The sequence below is a fragment of the Apaloderma vittatum genome, unplaced genomic scaffold, assembly GCF_000703405.1.
Source record: "Apaloderma vittatum isolate BGI_N311 unplaced genomic scaffold, ASM70340v1 scaffold7389, whole genome shotgun sequence".
Lineage (NCBI taxonomy): Eukaryota > Metazoa > Chordata > Aves > Trogoniformes > Trogonidae > Apaloderma > Apaloderma vittatum.
In genome coordinates, this window is record NW_009733468.1 from 18,511 (window position 1) to 29,568 (window position 11,058).

Consider the following 11,058-nt stretch of genomic DNA (forward strand, 5'->3'; position numbering starts at 1 on the left):
ACATAATCTAAGAACAATGCAGTAAATACTTCCAACTCTTCTACACAGCTGTTGAAACACGAGTATAAGCACCAAAACCTTTCTTTGAAGGCCCTTGTCTCCCTTTACTACAAGTTCCTGAGTCAGTAAGCTTTCTTTACTTCAATAAACTCTCTTGGCTTGCTTTAAGGACTATGCCTTTTGGTAAGATGATTCTTGATGTGTCTTTTAGCACCTCAATATATAAAGGCCATAATCAGATTTTTAAAAAGACCACTTCATAGTATCTTATCTTTTCTACAGTAGTTTCTGACACACAGTTTATATTTATTAAGCTTTACTAAGTAAAATAACCAGTAACACATTCTATAAAAGCTATATAGATGCTACTGTCTTCAAAACTAAAAGATATTGTAACAGAAGAAACTACCTTAGCTTAACTTAGATTCAATATATATTTTATTCAGTAAACATCATACATATCAAAGCTTTAGTACTCACAGTGCAAGCTTTTTTACAAAAGATTTCGTACTATTTTTGATTCAGTACCAATTTACACTATCAAAAGACAAGCTCAAAAGAACACAGCTGTTTTTGTTGATTGTGTTTATATAGAAGGATGCAGTATATAATATTATTATGCTCACTGGACTGAATTTTGAACAAGTTAATGATTGAAGTTAAGACAAGCATAAGGTGCTACCTTCATCTAGCCATGCTTTGTTTTGTCCCAAAAATTGGCATGGATAGCTTGTTTTCACATCTCCTAATGAAATTCCTTCACACTTTATAGAAAAAAAAATAGCATAGGACTGAGTATTCATCCTTTTATATCAAGATGACAAATAATTCAGATATGATGGGCTTAATATTGTTTCTAATTATACACAGGCAACTTCTTCACCTAACACATCTGAACAAAAATTCATGATGCTGAATTTTTTGTGTATTGAATTATTTTCAGAAGAAAATAAAGAGCGAGATTCTGCTTTCTGTTATTTTTATAGTTGCTTAAATATATTCCTAAGTGCACAAGCCTTACAAACTTCAGCTGATACACAGAAAGAAAATCCATCTCACACCTTGGGCGCTTGGCACTTCACCATCTGAACAGTGAAAAATACTTCATTAACCCAGTTAAAAAAAAAGTGGATTGACAACTTAATTGCATCATGAAAATAAGCAGGGAGACATCTACACGCCCAGGTATCACATAGTTCAAGCAGCACCTTCCAGTTTTTCTAGTCAGCTTTTAAATAGGACTATATTTTAAGGGCATACTAAAACGCTCTGGGCTGGTTTACTACACACAAGTCTGGACTCTGCATGCTGAAGTGACAGTAGCCATGACCTCGGCTTGGTGCCTTTTAAACTAATCCAGCTGACTTCAGCAGTGTCTTTGCATGGTCCTGCTTTCAGTCATGTCTTAAAACTTTTTTTTTTAACCTCAAGTTTCTCAGTTTCTGTGTAAAGACACCAAACACTTGAAGATCTATTGCAAATAATTTTGCTACACTTAGAAATCAGTAAGAATATCAAGTCTATTCTTTGCTGGTTTTGAACACCACACATTCAAGAATGCCATTCTAACATTCTATACAATGATCTGAAAATAGTTCTTTTTTTCATAAGCACACATTCAGCTGAGCAATAATTACACCGAAACGTGCTGTCATCTTTCCAAAGTATAGTAATTAGGGATATGAGCCTGGATGTCTTGTAAGCTTATGGAAACATTTTTTTTCTTTCCAGCTAATGATCATCCAAATAGCAAATCATTAAAAAGAAAATGGCAAAGGGTGTGGATAGTGGCTGTCATCAGCCTTGTGCACCAGCTCCAAACTCTGTCATCTTCCTTTGGAAGAGAAAGCATGATGATGCAAAAATCAAAATTCTTCATGCTTCTTTGGAGAAGAAAACAAGTACAGGTAATTAATCTTGTTATTTATTATGGGTAATACTCAAAAACAAATCTCCCATGTTTCTCTCCCTTTATTTGCCTTGGTAAACACCTTTATATTAGACTGTCCTTACTATGTGGAGCGAAGAGTGGCCAAGACCATCTTGTACAAAAAGTAGCCATGTATTTATGATTATTGCAACCATTTAAATCAACACCTAAGAGCACAGTCACGAAAGTATCTCTCTGTCTGAAGGCTTCAAATCATCACTAGCTTTCCTTTTCTAATCAGACCAATTTTTAACACGCACATACTAGTGTGAACTGATTGCCAACCTCCTGGGCTGTACCGCTGCTCCACTGCACCGGAACCGGGAATGATTCCTGTAATATTCATGGGTAACAAGTACCTAATGAACAGGAATCCAGAGCTTTTTTTTTTGTTTAATATCTAAATGTCAGGAAAATTGAAACAAAATAATTACTACAAACTTTTGGTATTATTTTTATTATTTTTCAGTTAACACTACAAGGATAACTGCTACCTTCTTTGTAGCTTTGCTAGTGATACACTCCAATCTGTTACATGACCAATGCACCAATAACCACAACATATTTCTGGGGACTGAGGAGAAGCAGCTTCCACAGGTGTAGGAGAAGCTACGTGAAACCAAACAGCATAGGAATTACTTTAATTTTTATCTCCCAAATCATCTATGATCTAATCCTAAAGCCCTTCTGGCAAAGCTTTCTCCTCCATTTAGGTGAAAAATCATAGAGTTAATTAAACAAGCTCCTCCTTTTCTTCTTTTTTTTTTTTTCTTTATAACTCAAGATCAGCACAATTCTGTGAATTTCCCCCTCAAGGAGTAAACACATTCCAATGAAAACCATTTTTTCCATCTACTGTTGATTTTGAAATTGTTCAGAAAAATATTTTTTGGAACACAGGGTGTCAGCACTGAAAGGAGGTTTGCTGAAAAATTGTGAAGGAGACAGCAAAGGAGGACTGAGAGATGATTGTTTAATTAAAATATGCCCCCTTTTCCAAATACTTTGACCAATTTTTTTTTTCTTTTTTTAGAACAAGTAATTGTATTCAAATCTATTACCAATTGTTTCCCTTCCAAGTATTTGGTTTTCTTCCTCCAAGCAATAATACATTTCAGGTTTTGCATTTGTTAACCAATATACAAACCACAGACATGTTAAGACACAAAGCAACACATTTTATTTCATAAGCCTCATCGTGATGAAGCAGGTTCGTACATATTCCTGAAGTATATTATTGCCCACTTTGAAGAAATTCCAAAAGTGTGATGGCTGCTACTCATGCTCGGTACATAGAAAGTGTTAAAGCTGATAACATTCCACAGCAACATAATTTAAAAAATCCCAAACAGTAAATTATTATAAAAGATAGGACACAAGATCAGAACAATAATGTGTTGAGGAATTACGCAAGATTTACAAACACCTTAGTTACAACCTGCATTAAGCACTACAAGCAAGCTAGTAACACATAGCTCATGGTTTAATCCCAGCACAATAACCAGATTTATTTTTTTTATGTTTGATGTTTGACATACAAAACTGTAATTATAGGGATATTCTCACTTAGCTGTGCGTAAGTAATAGCGAGCACTTTTATAAAAGCCTCATGTACAGAAAAAACAGGCCTAACAGCACCTCAAAGGGCATGTCTATCTAACATTCGTCATTTACCATGGTCAACAATTCACTCTTGCAAAACAGGTTACACATTTGTACTGAAATTCCACTGCCTTCATTATGACATCAAAGAGCTACCAATCTAGCAAAACATCAGGGCTGATCTGGATCTCAGAACTGGTCTGTCATTATGGCAGTGAATTTCTTTAACCATTTTTATTTTTATGGAAAAAAGCATATCATAAATTACATATTATACTAGGATAGGTATACGCTTTACCATTCTTTTATAATACTGAATGTATGCTTAACTCCCCTGACACCTCCTTTTTCCCTTTTTTGCAAAAAAGTTGCAATGTATTTTCCATATTAGATCTTTTAATTAAACCCAACACATCCTTTAAATTCTGTCTGTATAACTGGCCAAAATATATTCTTTCCATGATTTTCCTCATACATTTTCTATTTGTATTTAGGATTTTGGGGAAACTGCGATGAAGTTACCAACCACAGTAATTTGTTTTGGAGTAATTTATAAACTGCTGAAAATTAGATAATGCTTTCCCATGCTTCAGTGTTTATTGATATAAATTACATCTTGCTTATATATCAATCCTTGTTTATAGCATGAAGAATCTGTATTTAAATCTGTATTTTGCTACTGTACTGGCCTTTTAAAAGGATCTGTTCTGACAATCCATCACTACAATATAAAACTTATGAAAGTTTGGCTGTATCTGGCATGTTAAACACTTAACTTTCTGAAACACTCAGTTGAGAGTCAAGTTCAAGAAAATATATTCTGCGTAATAAAAGTAAATAAGATAGAACGTAACAGACATTATTAACCTGTGATATTTCCTTCTCACATGAAGAGAAATTTAACAGATTAAGCAGTCAGCATTTTAAGAACAGAAATCTACCCAATAAAGAGAAAAAGCCTTTGTAACATTAATGATTATTAAAAAAAATACTAACTGTACTCTGACATAGAATCTAACTTCTCATTTTTTATTAAGAATCACTATAAAACACTGGTTTTCAAAGGTAATCTAAACACAACTTGAGTAAAAAGCCTTTTTTAAAACACCATGATACAATAAGAAGTATTTAATCAGAAGTGCAAAACTGTAGCCAAGTAAGATATATAAGCACATCATTGAATCTTTTGATGAGTTTTATCCACCATTAATTAGTTAATTTACTATTAACTTCAAAAAAAATAGAAGAAAAGTAATCATAATTCAGTAAGCCATTATTAAACCCCTGGGTTGTTTCCCCTCCCCCCCCTTTTCTTTTTCCTGTTACTGAAACTGACAGAGAAAATAAGCATTAAAAATAGAAAACACTGAGGGGGGGCAGGCAGAAAAGACCTACTGCAAAAGTTTCTGTTATCGTTCCAGCAGTTCCTACAGGAAAATCATATACAGGTCACGGTCAGACTGCCAAAGTATCTAACATCTATGTATTATAAGCATGATACAGACATAAAATCTGTTGTATAAGCAGCATTCAAGCTCCTAAGCAGCTGAAATAGTTGACTTCCTTTACAGTCCTTCCCTTTTTTTGGTGAATAAAGTTGATTAAAGATCTTATATGTTTCTCTACTGAGCTCTCAGAAAAGGAATTTAAAAGTACTGTTGGAAAAACAGGAAAGAAGTAGCTCCTGCTCCATTGTCTCAATGTATATATAGATATATATATTAAAAAAAAGAACGTGAGATGGCAGCTCTAGAAGTTGATGTAAGAATCCCAGAAACTGAGTTTTGTGACAATTTCATAGAGCATCACATTAGAAACAGGACAGAGAATCTTCATACTAGGAATGCGTACATTCACAAACTACAGTTGAGTAGACTAGTAAGAGGAGAAAGATACTGAAACTAATAAAAATCTAGATATAAACCACTCTGCTTTGCTGCCTCTATCTTAAAGACAGACAATTCACTACAAGAGGGACATTGAGGCACTGGAGAGGGTACAGAGCCTGGTTACCAAGCTGGTAAAGGGCTTAGAACATAAGTCCTAGGAGGAAAGGCTGAGGGATCTGGGGCTGTTTAGCCTAAAGAAGAGGAGATTGACGGGAGACTTCATCACTCTCTACAACTACCTGAAGGGAGGTTGTAGCCAGGGGGTGTTGGTCTGGTCTCCCTAGTAGCAAGTGATAGGCCTTAAATGGCACCAGGGGAGGTTCAGGTTGGATATTAGGAAGAATTTCTATACTGAGAGGGTTGTCAGGCATTGGAACAGGCTGCCCAGGGAGGTGGTTGAGTCGCCAACCCTGGAGGTGTTGAAGAGATGGGTAGATGTTGTGCTGAGGGGCGTGGTTTAGGGGTGTTGATAGGGCCAGAACAAAGGTTAGACTTGTTGATCCCGAAGGTCTCTTCCAACCAAAACCGTTCTATGATTCTGTGAACTGAAGAGTATGGCAGCATGGAGAAAAATAGCATATTCAGGGATGGGCCACTACAGCAAAAACAAATGCATTGAGTTATGGTAGTTGAATGCTCCAGAAAAATACTAAGTTTATTAGAGTTGGTTTGGGTTTTCTTTTTTTTTGATTTAGAAATGGCATCATCCTGAACATCCTGTAAGCCCACTTGAAACAGCACAGCAGAGTAATCTTCAAGGAAATTCACCATTTTAGGTGTGTGCATTCATGCATTCACACCTGTTCACAGTTCGGTATTATTTTGGATTACTCAAAAGACGCCTCAAAATGGTACTCTGAGTATTTCAGAAAACTTGGTCATCAAAATCAAGCAAACGGTTTGCAGCAAATAACTGCTCTAGGACTACTATTACAACTTAAACCTCTAACAGTTAAACACAGAATGCACAAAACTATTTTAGAGCTGAATCAAACCCAGGATTTACTGTGGCAATGTATGCTCTGTTTGGATAAGTATGAGTTTCTAATTAACAATCATCTTTCTCACAAATGTATATGTTAGAATTTTGAAGCATGTTGGCCAATTATTTTCAAATATAAAGCATTAAAATCCACTTCTGGGTTTCGTTAGTCAGTTGTAGTTAATGAGTCATGAAGCGCCTTCTGAGTGGTGGGGATCATGAGGGGAACAGGTTAGAACATTTGCAAAGAGAAAACATTAAAGGAAGAGACTTGAAAAGATTATTTTCTGAGAAGTCTTCTGAAAAACCCTACACTTTTTTCCAGTGACTTATTTCTAAATATGTAATTATATTTCAGAGACTTCCAGTGGCCTTGCACTTGGAGGACTGGATTAGGCTGTTAATAATTAATATCCCACATTAACACAGAGAGTTAGATTCAGAGACTTGGCATTTACTGATATTACCATATTAACAGAGAGGCACTGCTGGAAGATTAAGACTTGAAATGCCAATTAAATTCCATGGTCTGTTTTCACAAGCAACTGTCCAGAACTGTGCTAATTTTTGTTGGAAAATGTATTGTGTTAGCTAGAGAGATGTTATTTTAATTTTCTGTGGAACAGACCACTCATGGCATTCTAAATCTATTTTTCAGGGAAGACAATCTACATTTTCTCTATTAATCTCCCTGGTAATTGAGTCACATACTGTTAAAAAATTGAATTGTACAAATGATTGACAGTTTTATAATCTTTTTTCTCTTTTTACTCATCAGTGTGATTTTTCTTCCTGAATCTCAAGACTTAAAAATGGATAATTAAACAATCCTTTAGTATTGCCCCCATGCGAATATATGAAATGCAAAAGACATAGATCATAATTTAAATAAGAATATTCTGATTGCTGCCTGTGTGATCTACTAACACCTATGTGATCTAGGTATGAAATTTTATTAATAAATTTATTTTGAAGTTCTATATTTTGTCTCTCACTGGGATTCTAAATTTTAGACACAGACTAATTTTTTCTATATTTACACTGTCCACATTTAAATATATTTTGTAGTGACTGGAGTCTATAAAATATATGGAGTCTACAAAATTATAAATTTAGATTATTTACCATTATGCACCAAGTTACTCTAGAACAGCATAAAGGTGCTGAACCACCTGACAGTCTATGGAATGCAAAAGCAAAGAGACAGAAGTAAATTACCTTAGAATTCTGTTTCTTACAGTTGCATTTCAGAGAGTTTATTTCGCTTTGAACAAGCTGTAGGTCAGATTCTGCTAAAGTTAAGTATTACCTCAGTCTTTCACCTCCAGAGACCACGGTTCAAACATTTCAATGAACAAGTTTACCAGATCTCAACTATGATGCTGCAGGACCACACTAATACAACTTTTTCTGTGAGCTGTGGCACAGCCTAAACAGCACCACATAAAAATCAAACATTTCAGTTCATTGCAGCAGGTGCAGATATTAGAAATAACAATAACTAGCAGTCTTAATGCCTAAGCTTTAATAATCACAGGCAAATTAAACTTTGTGACGTTTGGACGTTGTATGGTACAAGAGAAACAGCCTGCCAAATCCTCAGTTCTCCTATCCCATTTCTGTAGGCTGCACAGAAAATTAGAACTTGCACAACTAAAAGTTTGTTAACATAAATGCCATTGACAAACAAGCAATTCACAAAAAAAATTCGCTTGCAAAAAGTTAATAGACTACAGCAGTAGAAAGCTTTGAGCTCCTAGTTTTGCTCAAGCATAAACTATTTGGACTAATTGGGAATTATTCTTGTGAACGTTAGAGAAGCACTAGTCATGTCCAAAACAAACAAAATGAGATATTCTTATTAGGAGAGCTACCCATGCAGCTTATCAGTTGCAAAGGACCCAGTAGTTTGTTTCTGTGTTGATATTTACTTTAACAAAGAAGGGGAAGAAGAAAGAAGTCTGTATGAACACACCCTGGCTAGACTAAAATCAGAACAGAGTTACGGCACTCCAGAAAAACAAAAGAATATTGGTTTTGCTCAGTTAAAATAGTTTTGATGTTGCATTTTACCACTGTGTTTTTTCAGTCTAAAAAATATATGCTCTGCATTTGTTTTCTAATTAACTAGACATTAACAGCTGATCCAAAGATTAACTATATGAACAACAGGAGTAGAAGATAAGTTTCTATCTATAGTATTTTAATCACATAAATTAATAACTGACCAGAGGGAAAGAAGTAATTTGCAAGACCATGTTTATCATCTGAGGTCAAAACAAAATTAATCAGCAAATGCTGAGCTGTATGATCTTCATTGAAAGGAAGCCTTAAATTCTTCATTAACTGTAGTAAAAATTCAAAAGAAGCAAATCTGAAATTCTCCCAATTTCTAAACATAGGAGTGAAATGTGAGAACTCCCAAGAGGAATGCTCAAAGACAAAACTTTTTATGTACTGCATATAAATCGGTGAAGTCTTGAATTTGTACATTGCCTGTTAACAAGCTTGCCCCTTATTTTAATAAGAAAATGTAGTATTAATTTCAACTCAGCCAGTCAAAATTAATGAAAAGAAACTATGTAAGATACCAGAACGTTGAGCAAATTGGGCCATGAAGGAAAAAACATCATTATGAAACAACCTGAGAGGTCACACAGTAGCCCGAAAGAGGATTTTTAACTACATATTATTTCAGTATTATCTGTTATTTTCTGTATATTTCCGCCTGCTAATACACAGGGAGGGAAAGAAAAGAGCATCAAAAAAAGCTTGGGAAAGGGCATAAAAGAGGGAAAGAAGGGAAACAAAACAGAGTAAGCTCACAGATAAAACAGGCAAGTGACCAACTGGTTGAAGAAAGCAGCCTTTTCAGCCAAGAGGAGCGGTCAAGGCTGTTGCTAGTCATCAGCACATGCTTCTGGCCACTGCTGGTTAAAGGTGCCTTTTGCCTTTCCTTAAAGTTACTAGGAACATTATAGATATAGCATTTGGTATGGTATCCTTTGTTTCTCCAAGGTTACAATCACAATCTTCTCATCTAACTTGGGAAAAGCGCTTCCAAAATATAGCACTGCAGATGTTTGAGATTTTTCATTTTACCTTCTCTTGCAACATCTGCCTTGTAAAGCTCTTAGATTCTCATATGGAAAACTCTACGCAAATAATTGCAATTGCTGCATGTCAGTCAGATTGGTTTAAAATTCATGCAGTTACGGTTCTCTGTACATGAAACAAATTACTCTCCTAAAATACAAGTCTGAAAATCCTGTCCCTTTCTATAAGGTAGCTCCTGTTTCTCTTAGTTATTTGCATAAGCAGTCATGCACAAATGAAAAGGATTGCCAAGTCTGGACTCAGACTTCAAGCATTCCGTGGTTTTAAACGTACATATAGAACTCTAATACAGAATTTATCTACAAATGTATAACCTAGCGTGTCATCCTACCACTATGACAGTGACTGCCTGCAGTTAGACCCTGAGAAGTACATCCTTCCCACTTTTAACTAGTTATATCCTGTGCAAGATGCATTTTGCCTAACGTGTTTTAAGATGTTTCCTCTTCCATTTTAACTGACTTCTAGCTAGGAAAGGTTAAGATACGTTAAAAACAATAATGCTACACAGCTGGAAGAGGGATCCTGAAGTTTCTTCACTGTAAGGACTCAGACAAATCGCCTTCATTTTCTGGAGGAAGCAAGTAAAGGACAAAATAAATACCTAGGTCAGCTTTTCATGAAATATCCTTAAGAAGTTTCCCACTCTGCTGCCACCTCCAAACCCTTGTTGCTTGCTCACACCCTTGCATGCTTTTCTGTCCAAAGAGTTGTATTCACCTGGCTCAGTTCACCTACCCACTTACAGCATTGCCTTTCCAACAGCTTGTGTGGCCATAATTTGAAGGACAGCATAGAAAGGCATGAGGATAGAAACTCCTTAAGCCAGCACTGTCATTAAAGTTGCAGTATAATGAAACTACAGCCTAAGTAACTTGCCTAAAACTCGATTCCACGTCACAGGAAGACGGCCAGAAACTGAATTTAATGCTCCATGGCATGTCTACACTCTAATTTAAACATGACAGGGCAAGTTCACTGTCCAAGGACCAAGAGGCACAGAGCAACCTACATCTATGATCACGAACTCACTGTCCCCAAAATGGAGTGTCCTCGTGCCAGCTTCAAATGAGCATGCACGGGCCTGAGCAGAGGAAATACCCACAGGCTTTTGTGTCGGCTCACCTCTGCACCTCATGTACTCTTTCTTACCTTATGATACATCATCGCAGGGATGCAGTGAATATTTTTTAAAGTGTTTAGAAAAAGTCACTTTCCCTGTCTCTCTAGGTGGTCATTAAAGCTGTTCACAGCAGCACATGTCCTGCATGTCAAAGCTAGGGCTCCTGAAGGCCCTGCTACTGCCAGTTTCCAGGCTCACGTTTGCTGTGGCCAACTTCCAGATCTCTCTGAAAACCACTGGAGCTAACCTCAACGTGTGTTCCAGAGGCTACCACAGCCACTGCTCTGTGCAGTCCAACTTCTGGGAAATGACTTGCGAAAAGAAACTTGTGCTGGAGCTTGGCTGTGCCAGTTCCCACCCATGGTCCGCACTGCAGCATTTTCTCTTCTAAACGGAAAAAGTGAAAAGAACGGCC